This window comes from Oncorhynchus clarkii, chromosome 20, assembly GCF_045791955.1.
Source record: "Oncorhynchus clarkii lewisi isolate Uvic-CL-2024 chromosome 20, UVic_Ocla_1.0, whole genome shotgun sequence".
Taxonomy (NCBI): Eukaryota; Metazoa; Chordata; class Actinopteri; order Salmoniformes; family Salmonidae; genus Oncorhynchus; species Oncorhynchus clarkii.
In genome coordinates, this window is record NC_092166.1 from 4,971,390 (window position 1) to 4,988,889 (window position 17,500).

The following is a 17,500-nucleotide window of genomic DNA, read 5'->3' on the forward strand; positions in this document are numbered from 1 at the left end:
ACCAGAGCATACAAATTAAACAAGGTTGTATTCCTGGTTGAAGAAAACTTTGTTTCTAAAACCATTTGAGTCAGCTGTGGTGGAGGGAGCAGTGATTTCTCCAAGGAGGGGCAGTGGTGGAGTTCTATTAAAGGGCCGATCAGCAGTTGTTACATCCCTTTAAATTAATGATATGGACCCATTGATTCTTGAAGTATATAACTTATAAATGCCTCATGAGCTCAGTTCAACTGTCACACTCTTTCAGAACCCAAAATAGAAGCTTGTTCTACTCCAATGTTTATAAACATAGTACATGTAAACAAACACTGTGTAGAATAACAAATATGGAAACATTTTTTGGGGGGGTTATATATCATAGACGGTCAGACCTTGCATCCATCGCTCTGTCTTTGAATTTGAGAGTGGTTACATCCCCCTGCTTTATAGTGAAACAGGGGGCTGGGAGGAGGATTTGTTATTGCTTCACCTGCTGATTGCCCCTTTAAACATGTTAAGGGGAAATCTCCACATATTCCCCAGTAAATTGAAAAGATGTTTGAAAACGTATTAACGGGTAAAGGATAATATCCCTGTAGGAATTAGTGGATTGACAGAATTGGAGCAACTTAGGGCGAAACATTAATTAAGATTAGAAGGTTTTACTAGTGGTTCTGCTGGAAGACCACATGATGTCCCACATGATGTTCCCACATGATATTCCCACATGATGTTCCCACATGATATTCCCACATGATGTTCCCACATGATGTTCCCACACGATGTTCCCGCACGATGTTCAGGCTAATGTAACATGATGTTCCCACACGATGTTCCCACACGATGTTCAGGCTAATGTAACACGATGTTCCCACATGATGTTCCCACATGATGTTCCCACATGAAGTTCCCACATGATTTTCAACAGCAAAAGGTCAAGATGTTTACATATTTCAATATCTTTACAGTGATACACAGTAGTATTGGTCACATTTAAACACACATGCACGCAACCACGTAAAAGTACACACACACACACACACCACACACACACAGAGCTATTCCTGCTGGAGCTGTGTTGACATGTCTGTGTGTGGCTAGGAGCTGTGTGGACATGTCTGTGTGTGGCGAAGAGCTGTGTGGACATGTCTGTGTGTGGCGAAGAGCTGTGTAGACATGTCTGTGTGTGGCGAAGAGCTGTGCAGACATGTCTGTGTGTGGCTCACGTAGATGGAGTCTCGCTGGCTGGGCGTCCTGTGCTTGTATATCATCATGGGCTGCAGACTCGGCTGTCCTCCGAACTGGATCAAAATAAACTGATTCACACGTTTGCCTCATCCTCCTCTCTTATTATGTCTCGGCTACGATGTGTTGTATGCAGGTAGGTTGCACATTTCTAGAATAATCTGGAAATAGGCCCAGGCCAACATCGAGTTCCTTTCCTCAGCTGTCCTCAGATGTCCTCAGCTGTTCTCAGTTGTCCTCAGCTGTCCTCAGCTGTCCTCAGCTGTCCTCAGATGTCCTCAGCTGTCCTCAGATGTCCTCAGCTGTCCTCAGTTGTCCTCAGCTGTCCTCAGCTTTCCTCATCTTTCCTCATCTTTCCTCAGCTTTCCTCAGCTGTCCTCAGCTGTCCTCAGATGTCCTCAGCTTTCCTCATCTTTCCTCGGCTTTCCTCATCTTTCCTCAGCTTTCCTCATCTTTCCTCAGCTGTCCTCAGATGTCCTCAGCTGTCCTCAGATGTCCTCAGCTGTAGCCAGTTTTCATTAGAATTCTCATATTTTTTTCCATCTTGGTATTGTTTGCTCAATTTTACATTAATGTGGACTGATGTATAATTTGTCATTCAAAATATAGTTGTGATTGAGAATAAATAGATAGAGATATAGAGATAGATAGATCACTTTCACTTTATATATTCACTTCATATATTATCTACCTCACATGGTTTGGTAATGTTAACACATGTTTCCCATGCCAATAAAGCCCTTGAATTGAATTTAATTGAATTGATAGATAGATAGAGATAGATAGAGATAGATAGATTGAGAATAGATAGATATAGGAGAGGTTGAGGGGGATGGCAAGTGACAGAGAACAACCCACTAGAGAGGTGGCCACCCCCACAGAGAAGCCAGCAGAACAGCCCACCTCAGCACCCGACAAAAGTCTCGACACCACAGCAGAACAGTCCACACCAGACCCTGACCATAGAGTCAACATCACAGCAGAACAGACAAATGAAGAACCCCAAGCCCAGCGGCTCTCACCCCCTCTGAACACCCCCCTGTCAGCCACCCTGATAGCCCTTCTGACAACCCCCCCACACCCACTGAGGACAAACACAAGACACAGATTGTACTACTTATGGACTCAAATGGGAAGTATATAGCAGAAAAAAACCTTTTTCCCAAACACAGTGTGTCTAAACTCTGGTGTCCAAACACCCAGCGCGCCCTCGACCTTCTGTCTGAGGACCAACTAGGCTCACCCAGCCACATAATAATACACACAGGCACAAACGACCTGAGAGCACAGCAGGAAAGGGTGGCCACAGCACTGAAGGGAGTGATTGAAAAGGCTTCTTCTACTTTCCCCAACGCACAAGTGGTTATATCCACCCTGCTACCACGAAAAGACTTCCACCCTGCCACAATACAGCGGGTAAACGCAAGTATTTCCCGTGACTGTGCCTCAAAACCAAATGTTTTACTGGCCCACCACTCCACCCTGGACTTGAACAGCCTCTATGACCAGGTCCACCTCTACAAGGCAGCAGTGCCCACCTTTGCCCGAACCCTAAAGGACATCGCTCTCAAACGTATCCCCAACACTTCACACAGAAGCAACAGATCAATAGACACCCCACCCAGACCAGCGAGACACCCTCCCAGACCTGCAGGACCCCCCCCCTGGACCTACACATAGAGGACCCACGCCAAGAGGAATTACATCCAGACCACAGCACCCCCAGACACATCCACACCCCCACCCCAACCAATCAACACCCCCCCACGTCAACCATGCCCACACCCCATTTAGGCCCCCTCAGATCAGACCTATGCCACTTCTGCCCACCCCATGCACCCCACCCCTGCAAAGAGGGCCTCAACATGGAAACCACACATACGCCCAGGTAGTGAGCGGGCAAACAGTCCCAACCCCCACTCTCACACTCGCCCAAGCCAATGGCATGTACCAGATGCTCAGCAGGCTCTGCTCACACTTACTGGCCTGAGGCCAAGCCACGACCAACAACATTGGACACTCTATGGAACAAAAAGCCTTCACTAAATCATCCTGGAATATCAAAGGCCTAAGGTCATCTGCCTTTGGCCTAAAGAGCAGGAACTCGGACTTCACCAAAGAAATCGGTAATACAGACATTGTCATCCTGCAAGAAACCTGGTATAGGGAAGACGGACCCACTGGTTGCCCTCTAGGTTACAGAGAGCTGATAGTCCCATCCACCAAACTACCAGGTGTGAAACAGGGAAGGGACTCAGGGGGTATGCTAATTTAGTATAGAGCAGACCTAACTCCCTCCATTAAATTAATCAAAACAGGAACATTCTACATTTGGCTAGAAATTCAAAAGGAAATTATCCTAACAGAGAAAAATTTCCTCCTGTGTGCTACCTATATCCCCCCACTAGAATCCTCATACTTTAATGAAGACAGCTTCTCCATCCTGGAGGGGGAAATCAATCATTTCCAGGCCCAGGGACATGTACTAGTCTGTGGCGACCTAAATGCCAGAACCGGACAAGAACCTGACACCCTCAGCACACAGGGGGACAAACACCTGCCTGGAGGTGACAGCATTCCCTCCCACATATGCCCCCCTAGGCACAACTATGACAACATAACCAACAAAAACGGGTCACAACTCCTGCAGCTCTGTCGCACGCTGGGTATGTACATAGTCAATGGTAGGCTTCGAGGGGACTCCTATGGTAGGTACACATATAGCTCATCTCTTGGCAGTAGTACTGTAGACTACTTTATCACTGACCTCAACCCAGAGTCTCTCAGAGCGTTCACAATCAGCCCACTGACACCCCTATCAGACCACAGCAAAATCACAGTCTACTTAAACAGAGCAAAACTCAATCATGAGGCATCAAAGCCAAAGGAACTGAGTAACATTAAGAAATGCTATAGATGTAAGGAATGCAGTTTGGAAACCTACCAAAAAACAATTAGGCAACAACAAATTCAATCCCTTTTAGACAAATTCCTGGGTAAAACGTTCCACTGTAATAGTGAAGGTGTAAACTTGGCAGTAGAAAATCTCAACAGTATATTTGACCTCTCAGCTTCCATATCAAATCTAAAAATCACAAATAGAAAACCGAAGAAAATTAACAACAATGACAAATGGTTTGATGAAGAATGCAAAAATCTAAGAAAGAAATTGAGAAACCTGTCCAACCAAAAACATAGAGACCCGGAAAACCTGAGTCTACGCCTTCACTATGGTGAATCACTAAAACAATACAGAAATACACTACGGAAAAAGAAGGAACAGCATGTCAGAAATCAGCTCAATGTAATTGAAGAATCCATAGACTCTAACCATTTCTGGGAAAATTGGAAAAGACTAAACAAACAACAACACGAAGAATTATCTATCCAAAATGGAGATGTATGGGTAAACCACTTCTCCAATCTTTTTGGCTCTATAACAAAGAACAAACAGCAAAAACATATACTGCACATGATCAAATAAAGATCTTAGAATCAACTATTAAAGACTACCAGAACCCACTGGATTCTCCAATTACATTGAATGAGTTACAGGACAAAATAAAAACCCTCCAACCCAAAAAGGCCTGTGGTGTTGATGGTATCCTCAATGAAATTATCAAATATACAGACAACAAATTCCAATTGGCTATACTAAAACTCTTTAACATCATCCTTAGCTCTGGCACCTTCCCCAATGTTTGGAACCAAGGACTGATCACCCCAATCCACAAAAGTGGAGACAAATTTGACCCCAATAACTACCGTGGAATATGCGTCAACAGTAACCTTGGGAAAATCCTCTACATTATCATTAACAGCAGACTCGTACATTTCCTCAATGAAAACAATGTACTGAGCAAATGTCAAATTGACTTTTTACCAAATTACCGTACAACAGACCATGTATTCACCCTGCAGACCCTAATTGACAACCAAACAAACCAAAACAAAGGCAAAGTAATCTCATGCTTTGTTGATTTCAAAAAAGCCTTTGACTCAATTTGGCATGAGGGTCTGCTATACAAACTGATGGAAAGTGGTTTTGGGGGTAAAACATACGACATTATAAAATCCATGTACACAAACAACAAGTGTGCAGTTAACATTGGCAAAAAACACACACATTTCTTCACACAGGGTCGTGGGGTGAGACAGGGATGCAGCTTAAGCCCCACCCTCTTCAACATATATATCAACGAATTGGCGCGGGCACTAGAAAAGTCTGCAGCACCCGGCCTCACCCTTCTACAATCCGAAGTCAAATGTCTGCTGTTTGCTGATGATCTGGTGCGTCTGTCACCAACCAAGGAGGGCCTACAGCAGCACCTAGATCTTATGCACAGATTCTGTCAGAACTGGGCCCTGACAGTAAATCTCAGTAAGACCAAAATAATGGTGGTCCAAAAAAGGTCCAGTCGCCAGGACCACAAATACAAATTCCATCTAGACACTGTTGCCCTAGAGCACACAAAAAACTATACATACCTTGACCTAAACATCAGCGCCACAGGTAACTTCCACAAATCTGTGAACGATCTGAGAGACAAGGCAAGAAGGGCATTCTATGCCATCAAAAGGAACATAAATTTCAATATACCAATTAGGATTTGGCTAAAAATACTTGAATCAGTCGTAGAGCCCATTACCCTTTATAGTTGTGAGGTCTGGGGTCCGCTCACCAACCAAGACTTCACAAAATGGGACCAACACCAAATTGAGACTCTGAACGCAGAATTCTGCAAAAATATCCTCCGTGTACAACGTAGAACACCAAATAATGCATGCAGAGCAGAATTAGGCCAATACCCACTAATTATCAAAATCCAGAAAAGAGCCGTTAAATTCTATAACCACCTAAAAGTAAGCGATTCCCAAACCTTCCATAACAAAGGCATCACCTACAGAGAGATGAACCTGGAGAAGAGTCCCCTAAGCAAGCTGGTTCTGGGGCTCTGTTCACAAACACAAACACACCCTACAGAGCCCCAGGACAGCAGCACAATTAGACCCAACCAAATCATGAGAAAACAAAAAGATAATTACTTGACACATTGGAAAGAATTAACAAAAAAACAGAGCAAACTAGAATGCTATTTGGCCCTACACAGAGAGTACACAGCAGCAGAATACCTGACCACTGTGACTGACCCAAAATTAAGGAAAGCTTTGACTATGTACACACTCAGTGAGCATAGTCTTGCTATTGAGAAAGGCCGCCGTAGGCAGACATGGCTCTCAAGATGAGAGCCATCTCATGAGGTGGAAACTGAGCTGCACTTCCTAACCTCCTGCCAAATGTATGACCATATTAGAGAGACATATTTCCCTCAGATTACACAGATCCACAAAGAATTCGAAAACAAATCCAATTTTGATAAACTCCCATATCTACTGAGTGAAATTCCACAGTGTGCCCTCCCAGCAGCAAGATTTGTGACCTGTTGCCACGAGAAAAGTGCAACCAGTAAAGAACACACACCGTTGTAAATACAACATATTTATGCTTATTTATTTTATCTTGTGTCCTTTAACCATTTGTACATTGTTAAAACACTGTAATATGACATTTGTAATGTCTGTATTGTTTTGAAACTTCTGTATGTGTAATGTTTACTGTTAATTTCTATTGTTTATTTCACTTTATATATTCACTTTATATATTATCTACCTCACTTGCTTTGGCAATGTTAACACGTTTCCCATGCCAATAAAGCCCTTGAATTTAATTGAATTGATAGATAGATTGAGATCAATAGATAGAGATAGATAGATAGAGATAGATAGATAGAGATAGATAGATTGAGAATAGATAGATAAAGATAGATAGATTGAGAATAGAGAGATAGAGATAGATAGATAGAGATAGATAGATTGAGAATAGATAGATAGAGATAGATAGATAAAGATAGATAGTTAGAGATAGATAGATAGATAAAGATAGATAGATTGAGAATAGATAGATAGAGATAGATAGATAGATTGAGAATAGATAGATAGATTGAGAATAGATAGATAAAGATAGATAGATTGAGAATAGATAGATAAAGATAGATAGATTGAGGATAGATAGATAGAGATAGATAGATAGAGATAGATAGATTGAGAATAGATAGATAGAGATAGATAGATAAAGATAGATAGATAGAGATAGATAGATAGAGATAGATAGATAGATTGAGAATAGATAGATAGAGATCGATAGATTGAGAATAGCATAGATTCTGAAACACATAATTGTTTCCGAGCAACTTTAAAGACAAAAAAACTTTTCATAACTGTAATTTGTCTTAATGCTTTTTCTGCTAATTAAATTAGTCGGATTAAGGCTTTTGGCCATTCGGTTCACAGCGGCAAGGAAGGATGGTTTTTCTGCATCCTTTTTTTGTCATATAATGCTTTTGCTCCACTGTAAGGCGTGTTCAAGTTTCATTAAAAAACAACGTCAAACTTTCTGAAATTGCCTAGAACTCCAATAGACCGATTCATTGTTTGATCATAGAAGAGCGTGGCGGGAGAAATCATACGCTATTGGAGCGAGAAGAAACTAAAACAGATTTTCTGACTTGACATTTAGAGCTGCTTTTGAAGAAACGAAACCATCGCTTCATACTTGTCTTATTAAATATAACGTATCTTAATAAATATAACGTATCTTATTAAATATAACGTATCTTATTAAATATAACATATCTTATGAAATATAACACATCTTATTAAATATAACATATCTTATTAAATATAAAATATCTTATTAAATATAACATATCTTATTAAATATAACATATCTTATTAAATATAACATATCCATTGAAATAGGCTATAGAAGAAAAAAAAGGAAATATAGGCAATTTACTCTGAATGTAAAAAAAAAAAATTTAACAACTATTTTTCTGCAGATGTGTATTTAGAGGAATATACAGCACGTTCAGAAAGTAATCAGACCCCTTGACTTTTTCCACATTTAGTTTTTCATTATATTATTTTATTATTATAATTTTATTAGGTTACAGCCTTATTCTACAATGGATTAAATTGCTTTTTTTCCCCCTCTTCAATCTACACACAATACCCCATAATGACTAGGCAAAAACATTTTTATTTTTTTACATTTTTGGCTAATTTATAAAAACACAAGTGTTCTGACCTTTTACGCAGTACTATGTTGAAACACCTTTGGCAGTGATTACAGCCTTGTGTCTTCTTGGGTATGACTCTACAAGCTTGGCACACCTGTATTTTGGGAGTTTCTCCCATTCTTCTCTGCAGATCCTCTCAAGCTCTGTCAGGTTGGATGGGGAGCGTCGCTGCACAGCTATTTTCAGGTCTCTACAGGGATGTATGATAGGGTTCAAGTCTGGGCACAGGCATTCAGAGACTTTCTCCGAAGCCACTCCTGTGTTGTCTTGGCTGTGTGCTTAGGGTCCTTGTCCTGTTGGAAGGTGAACGTTCGCCCCAGTCTGAGGTCCAGAGCGCTCTGGAGCAGGTTTTCCTCAAGGATCTCTCTGTACTTCATCCGTTCATCCTCGCCTCGATCCTGACTGTTCTCCCAGTCCCTGCCGCTGAAAAACATTGCCACCACCATGCTTCACCGTAGGGATGGTGCCAGATTCCTCAACATGTGACGCTTGGCATTCAGGTCAAATAGTTCAATCTTGGTTTCATCAGACCAGAGAATCTTGTTTCTCATGGTCTGAGAGTCTTTAGGTACCTTTTGGAAAACTCCAAGCGGGCTGTCATGTGCCTTTTACTGAGGAGTGGCTTCCATCTGGCCACTGATTGGTGGTGCTGCAGAGATGGTTGTCCTTCTGGATTGTTCTCCCATCTCCACAAAGGAACTCTAGAGCTCTGTCAGAGTGACCATTGCGTTCTTGGTCACCTCCCTCAGTTGGGCTGGGCGGCCCAGCTCTCGGAAAAGGTTTGGTGGTTCTAAACTTCTTCCATTTAAGAATGATGGAGGCCACTGTGTTCTTGGGGACCTACAATTTCTTCGACCTCATGGCTTGGTTTTTGCTCTGACATGCAGTGTCAACTGTGGGACCTTATATAGACAGGTGTGTGCCTTTCCAAATCATGTCCAGTCAATTGAATTTACCACAAGTGGACCTGTAGAAACATCTCAAGGATGATCAATGGAAACGGGATGCACCTGAGCTCAATTTCGAGTCTCATAGCAAAGGGTCTGAATACTTATGTAAATAAGGTAATTCCATTTTTTTTATTTTTATAAATGTGCAAAACTTTGTCATTATGAGGTATTTGATGTCATTACGGGGTATTGTGATGTCATTATGGGGTATTGTGATGTCATTATGGGGTATTGTGATGTCATTATGGGGGTATTGTGATGTCATTATGGGGTATTGTGATGTCATTATGGGGGTATTGTGATGTCATTATTGTGTAGATTGCTGAGGAATTGTTTTTTATTTAATCCATTTTATAATAAGACTGTAAAGTAACAAAATGTGGAAAATCAAGCAGTTTGAATGCAAATGGTCCCGTAACTCCAACTCCACCTACATATCCTATAAGCAGGGTTCACACAGGCAAATGGTCCCGTAACTCCAACTCCACCTACATATCCTATAAGCAGGGTTCACACAGGCAAATGGTCCCGTAACTCCAACTCCACCTACATATCCTATAAGCAGGGTTCACACAGGCAAATGGTCCCGTAACTCCAACTCCACCTACATATCCTATAAGCAGGGTTCACACAGGCAAATGGTCCCGTAACTCCAACTCCATCTACATATCCTATAAGCAGGGTTCACACAGGCAAATGGTCCCGTAACTCCAACTCCACCTACATATCCTATAAGCAGGGTTCACACAGGCATTGTAAGCACCTCATTGTAATCAAGGACCTCAATGGTACACAATTGTATAGGGCCTAATATAGACCACCCCCCCCCAAAGCCTGCAAAAAGTGTCAAAAAAGTAGGCCATTACCATGAAGAATAATTACGTGTCGTCCTTCCCAACGCAGTGGTATTCAAATGATTATTACGTTGTAAAATATGTCAGAATAACGTGGAGTTGCCTGACTAAATAGATTACATGGTGATGTTTCTGTATGTGGTTGACCCAGACACACACAATCAAGCCATAAATAGAGGTAGCATTAATCTCAACATATGAATCTCACCGTCGCTGTTTTTATAATGAGACCAAAAAAAACAGGTTTCTTGTGGAAATTCATGGTTGAAGCAGTAGATGTTGTTTGTTCCTCATTATAATTGCTCGATAAATTTCAAATGTAAACATGGAAACCAAAATGTATTTGTCATTTCATTACCAGATGATGTTGTGAAGAAGCCCATAAGGCTGTATGTCATTTTTTGTTGTCATTATAGACAGAATAATTCATAAGAATAGCGTTGGGGTTTGCGCAATAGTCTATACTACACAATTGAGCACAGTAGACACCGAGGCACAAAATCATGAATACATGAACTCATTGACGCTGCTGTTAATCAACCTGGCAACAGATGATCAACATCAATTCACTAGGGATATTCAACATGGATCCATGCACAATTGAGCTCGGAGACAGGATTGTGTCGAGGCACAGATCTGGGGAAGGGTATTAAAAATGTTTTGCTGCATTGAAGGTCCCCAAGAACATAGTGGACATCATTCTTTAATTAATGTAGTTTGGAACCACCAAGACTCTTCCAAGAGCTGGCTGTGGGCCAAACTGAGCAATCTGGGGAGAAGGGTCTTGGTCAGGGAGGTGACCAAGAACCCGATGGTCACTCTCACAAAGCTCCAGAGTTCCTCTGTGGAGATGGGAGAACCTTCCAGAAGGACAACCGTCTCTGAAGCACCACCAATCAGGCCTTTATGGTAGAGCCAAACAGAAGCCACTCCTCAGTAAAAGACAAATGACAGCCCACTTGGAGTTTGCCAAAGGCACCTAAAGGACTCTCAGACCATGAGAAACAAGATTATCTGGTCTGATGAAACCAAGATTGAACTCTTTGGCCTGAATGCCAAGTGAAACCTGGCACTATCCCTACGGTGAAGCATGGTGGCGGCAGCATCATGCTGTTGGGATGTTTTTCAGAGGCAGGGACTGGGAGACTAGTCAGGATCGAGGGAAAGATGAACGGAGCAAAGTACAGAGAGATCCTTGATGAAAGCCTGCTCCAGAGTGCTCAGGACCTCAGAGTGGGATGAAGGTTCCCCTTCCAACAGGATAACGACCCAAAGCACATAGCCAAGATATCGCAGGAGTGGCTTCGGGACAAGTCTCTGAATGTCCTTCAGTGGCCCAGCCAGAGCCCAGACTTGAACCCGATCTTACATCTCTGGAGACCTGAAAATAGCTGTGCAGCAACACCCATTCCCATCCAACCTGACAGAGCTTGAGAGGATCTGCAGAGAAGAATGGGAGAAACTCACAAATACAGGTGTGTCAACAAAGTACAGAGTAAAGGATCTGAATACTTATGTAAACGTGATATTTACGTTTGGTTTTTTTTACATGTAAAAAATGGGGTATTGTGATGTCATTAAGGGGTATTGTGATGTCATTAAGGGGTATTGTGATGTCATTAAGGGGTATTGTGATGTCATTAAGGGGTATTGTGATGTCATTATGGGGTATTGTGATGTCATTATGGGGTGTTGTGTCTAAATTGATGAAGGAGGGAAACAAACGATTTAATGAATTGTAGAATAAGGCTGTAACGTAACAAAATGTGGAAAAAAGTCAAGGGGTCTGAATACTTTCAGTACAATTCTGACACCAACCACGAGAAAGGGTCTTAGTCGAAGGCCTCGTCTGAAAAACCGTGGGGAACAGATTTGAAAGAAAAATAGACTCTAAACCCAGTCAAAAGAGTTCCATTCCAGCAGTGTAAATGTCAACTCCTCCTGTAAGAGTAGAAAGCCTTGCTGACGCTGTTCATATAGTGTGTGTGTGTGTGTGTGTGTGTGTGTGTGTGTGTGTGTGTGTGTGTGTGTGTGTGTTTTCTGCTGCTCAGTAGTGAGAGGTGCAGGAGTATTTAGCATCAGATAAGGTGCCTGCTGCTCCTCTGGTGTCTCACCACAGTCCAGAGTGTCTCTCTCTCTCTCTCCTCTCTCTATCTCCACTTCCATTCTCTCTCTCTTTCTTCTCCCTTCTCTCTATCTCTCTCCACCTCCACTCTCTCTCCTCTCTCTCTACTCTCTCTCTATCTCGTTTCTCTCTACTCTCTCTCTATCTCTTCTCTCTCTCTCTCTCTCTCTCTCCACCTCTATTCTCTCCTCTCTCTCTCTCTCTATCTCGTTTCTCTCTACTCTCTCTCTATCTCATCTCTCTCTACACTCTCTCTACTCTCTATACATCTCGTCTCTCTCTACACTCTCTCTCTCTATCTCTTCTCTCTCTCTCTCTACACTCTCTCTCTCCTCTACTATCTCTCTATCTCCTCTCTCTCTCTCTACACTCTCTCTCTATCTCTTCTCTCTCTCTCTCTCTACACTCTCTCTCTCTCTCTACTATCTCTCTATCTCTTCTCTCTCTCCTCTACTCTCTCTCTACACTCTCTCTCTCTCTATAAAATGTTTCAATTTAAGGGCTTTATTGGCACGGGAAACATATGCTAACATTGCGAAGTGAAATAAACAAAGTGAAATAAACAATAAAAATGTACAGTAAACACTAACAGAAGTTCCAAAAGAATAAAGACATTACAAATGTCATATTATGCCTATAGACAGTATTGTAACGATGTGCAAATAGTTAAACATAAATATGAATATGGGTTGTCTTTACAATGGTGTTTGTTCTTCACTGGTTGTTCCTACTCTATCCTCTCTCTATTCCCCCTCTCTCTATTCCCCCTCTCTCTCTATTCCCTCTCTCTCTCTATTCCCCCTCTCTCTCTATTCCCCCTCTCTCTCTATTCCCCCTCTCTCTCTATTCCCTCTCTCTCTATTCCCCCTCTCTCTCTATTCCCTCTCTCTCTATTCCCCCTCTCTCTCTATCCCCTCTCTCTCTATTCCCTCTCTCCCTATTCCCTCTCTCTCTATTCCCTCTCTCCCTATTCCCTCTCTCTCTATTCCCTCTCTCTCTATTCCCTCTCTCTCTATTCCCTCTCTCTTTATTCCCCCTCTCTCTCTCTATTCCCCCTCTCTCTCTCTCTCTCTGTGATTATAGAGGAAGCTGTTTATTTTTTATTTTGGCAGATTGTAGATCACGTAGAGGATAATAGCTCCAATAAGCAGACAATGCAACGTGACCTGGTAGCTGACCCTCTTTCTGACAGGGTAATGACAGTCAGTAATGACAGTCAGTAATGACAGTCAGGGCCTTAATCACATGCTGACAACTGGAGATGCAGAGACAGGGGTGCTAGCGTCACAAATGGCACCCTATTCCCTACATAGTGAACCATAATGGCACCCTATTCCCTACATAGTGAACCATAATGGAACCCTATTCCCTACATAGTGAACCATAATGGCACCCTATTCCCTACATAGTGAACCATAATGGAACCCTATTCCCTACACAGTGAACCATAATGGAACCCTATTCCCTACATAGTGAACCATAATGGAACCCTATTCCCTACATAGTGAACCATAATGGCACCCTATTCCCTACATAGTGAACCATAATGGAACCCTATTCCCTACATAGTGAACCATAATGGCACCCTATTCCCTACATAGTGAACCATAATGGCACCCTATTCCCTACATAGTGAACCATAATGGAACCCTATTCCCTACATAGTGAACCATAATGGCACCCTATTCCCTTCATAGTGAACCATAATGGCACCCTATTCCCTACATAGTGAACCATAATGGATTAACTCCCATATCTACTGGGTGAAATACCACAGTGTTTCATCACAGCAGCAAGATTTGTGACCTGTTGCCACAAGAAAAGGGCAACCAGTGAAGAACAACCACCGTTGTAAATACAACCCATACTTATGTTTTATTTATTTTCCTTTGTGTACTTTAACCTCTCTAGCATCCCATCTAGCCAACATCCAGTGAGGTTGCAGAGCGCCAAATTCAGAAAACAAAACATATTTTACATAGGTTTAAAGAGGCAGTGGTGATATGGTCCCCAACGAGGGTGTCTATCTGACATTACTAGGAGAGGAGAGGAGGTTGTTGAGCGGGTTGGCGCTGCACAACATGGTCCTCACTAGTGTTGCACGGTACACCGAAACTTCAGGTACTTTTCCGATACTAGAACATGAAAAACAGTTTTGGCACTAGAATTGTGGCTCATAGTCTATTCTATCTATCTGATGTCCCCAAACAGAGCGCACCTGCCTGCTCCACATATCCCCTGCTAGCCTACACTGGTAGTCTGGACTGCATCATGTTAGAATAACTATCTATACTAGATGTCGACCGATTAATTAGGATTTCAAGTTTTTATAACAATCGGTAATCTGCCTTTTTAGACGCCGGGAACATTGCAATCCACAATGAAACTGTGTGGCAGGCTGACCGCCTGTTACGGCAGCCTGTTACGGCAGGCTGACCGCCTGTCACTCAGGCTGACCGCCTGTTACGGCAGGCTGACCGCCTGTTACGGCAGGCTGACCGCCTGTCACTCAGGCTGACCGCCTGTTACGACAGGCTGTTACGGCAGGCTCACCGCCTGTCACTCAGGCTGACCGCCTGTTACGCGAGTGCAGCGTCAAAAGGACCTTGTGGCAGCAATGAACCAAGAAAAGGTGCTAGCTAGCATTAAACTAATCTTATAAAAACAAATCAATCTTCACATAATCACTAGTTAACTACACATGGTTGATGATGTTACTAGCTTGTCCTGCGTTGCACATAATCAATGCAGTGCCTGTTAATTTATCATGGAATCACAGCCTATTTCAACTTCGCCAAACGGGTGATGATCTACCAAAAGCACAATCACGGAAAAAGAACATTCGTTGCACCAACGTATCTAACCATAAACATCAATGCTTTTCTTAAAATCAATACACAGAAGTATATATTTTTAAACCTGCATATTTAGTTCAAATAAATGCATGTTAGCAGGCAATATTAACCAGGGAAATTGTGTCACTTCTCTTGCGTTCAGTGCAAGCAGAGTCAGGGTATATGCAGCAGTTTTGGCCGCCTGGCTCGTTGCGAACTGTGTTTCTCCCTAACAAAGACCGTAACAAAGACCGTAACAAAGACCGTAACAAAGACCGTAATTAATTGGCCAGAATTGTACATAATTATGACATAACATTGAAGGTTGTGCAATGTACCAGCAATATTTAGACTTATGGATGCCACCCGTTGGACAAGATACGGAACGGTTCCGTATTTCACTGAAAGAATAAACGTTTTGTTTTCAAAATGACAGTTTCCGTATTTGACCATATTAATGACCAAAGGCTCGTATTTCTGTGTGTTTATTATAACTAATAAGTCTACGATTTGATATTTGATAGACCAGTCTGACTGAGCGGTGGTAGGCAGCAGCAGGCTCGTATTTCTGTGTTTATTATAACTAAGTCTATGATTTGATATTTAATAGAGCAGTCTGACTGAGCGGTGGTAGGCAGCAGCAGGCTCGTATTTCTGTGTTTATTATAACTAAGTCTATGATTTGATATTTAATAGAGCAGTCTGACTGAGCGGTGGTAGGCAGCAGCAGGCTCGTATTTCTGTGTTTATTATAACTAAGTCTATGATTTGATATTTGATAGAGCAGTCTGACTGCGGTGGTAGGCAGCAGCAGGCTCGTAAGCATTCATTCAAACCGTACTTTACTGCGTTTTGCCAGCAGCTATTAGCAATGCTTGAAGCACAGCACTGTTTATGACTTCAAGCCTAACAACTCCCGAGATTAGACTGGCAATACTATAGTGCCTATAAGAACAACCAATAGTCAAAGGTATATGAAATACAAATGGTAGAGAGAGAAACCTAAAGATCCCCATTTTATTATTATGGTTTATTATGGATCCCCATTAGTTCCTGCCAAGGTAGCAGCTACTCTTCCTTGGGTTTATTATGGATCCCCATTAGTTCCTGCCAAGGACTCAGCTACTCTTCCTGGGGTTTATTATGGATCCCCATTAGTTCCTGCCAAGGTAGCAGCTACTCTTCCTGGGGTTTATTATGGATCCCCATTAGTTCCTGCCAAGGTAGCAGCTACTCTTCCTTGGGTTTATTATGGATCCCCATTAGTTCCTGCCAAGGTAGCAGCTACTCTTTCTTGGGTTTATTATGGATCCCCATTAGTTCCTGCCAAGGACTCAGCTACTGTTCCTGGGGTTTATTATGGATCCCCATTAGTTCCTGCCAAGGCAGCAGCTACTCTTCCTGGGGTTTATTATGGATCCCCATTAGTTCCTGCCAAGGACTCAGCTATTCTTCCTGGGGTTTATTATGGATCCCCATTAGTTCCTGCCAAGGACTCAGCTACTCTTCCCGGGGTTTATTATGGATCCCCATTAGTTCCTGCCAAGGCAGCAGCTACTCTTCCTGGGGTTTACTATGGATCCCCATTAGTTCCTGCCAAGGTAGCAGCTACTCTTTCTTGGGTTTATTATGGATCCACATTAGTTCCTGCCAAGGCAGCAGCTAATCTTCCCGGGGTTTATTATGGATCCCCATTAGTTCCTGCCAAGGTAGCAGCTATTCTTCCTGGGGTTTATAATGGATCCCCATTAGTTCCTGCCAAGGCAGCAGCTACTCTTCCTGGGGTTTATAATGGATACCCATTTCTTCATTTCAAGTCAGTTTGTTTTTGTATTTATTAGGGATCCCCATTAGTTCCTGCCAAGGCAGCAGCTACTCTTCCTGTGGTTTATTATGGATCCCCATTAGTTCCTGCCAAGGCAGCAGCTACTCTTCCTGTGGTTTATTATGGATCCCCATTAGTTCCTGCCACAGCAGCAGCTACTCTTCCTGGGGTCCAAACACACCTGGATAGTAGGACAGAACTCTGAAGTAGATTGCAACTCCGCCCCCTTTGGCAGTTCAATCTTGTCGGAAAATGTTGTAGTTAGAGATGGAAAGTTCAGGACTTTAGACACGTCTAGGACATCAGGGTTGGCGGAATGTGCTAAAGCAGTGAATAAAACAAACTTAGGGAGGAGGTTTCTAATGTTAACATGCATGAAACCAAGGCTTTTACGGTTACAGAAGTCAACAAATGAGAGCGCCTGGGGAATGGGAGTGGAGCTAGGCACTGCAGGGCCTGGATTCATCTCTACATCACCAGAGGAACAGAGGAGGAGTAGGATAAGGGTACGCCTAAAGGCTATAAGAACTACTGGTCATCTAGTGCGTT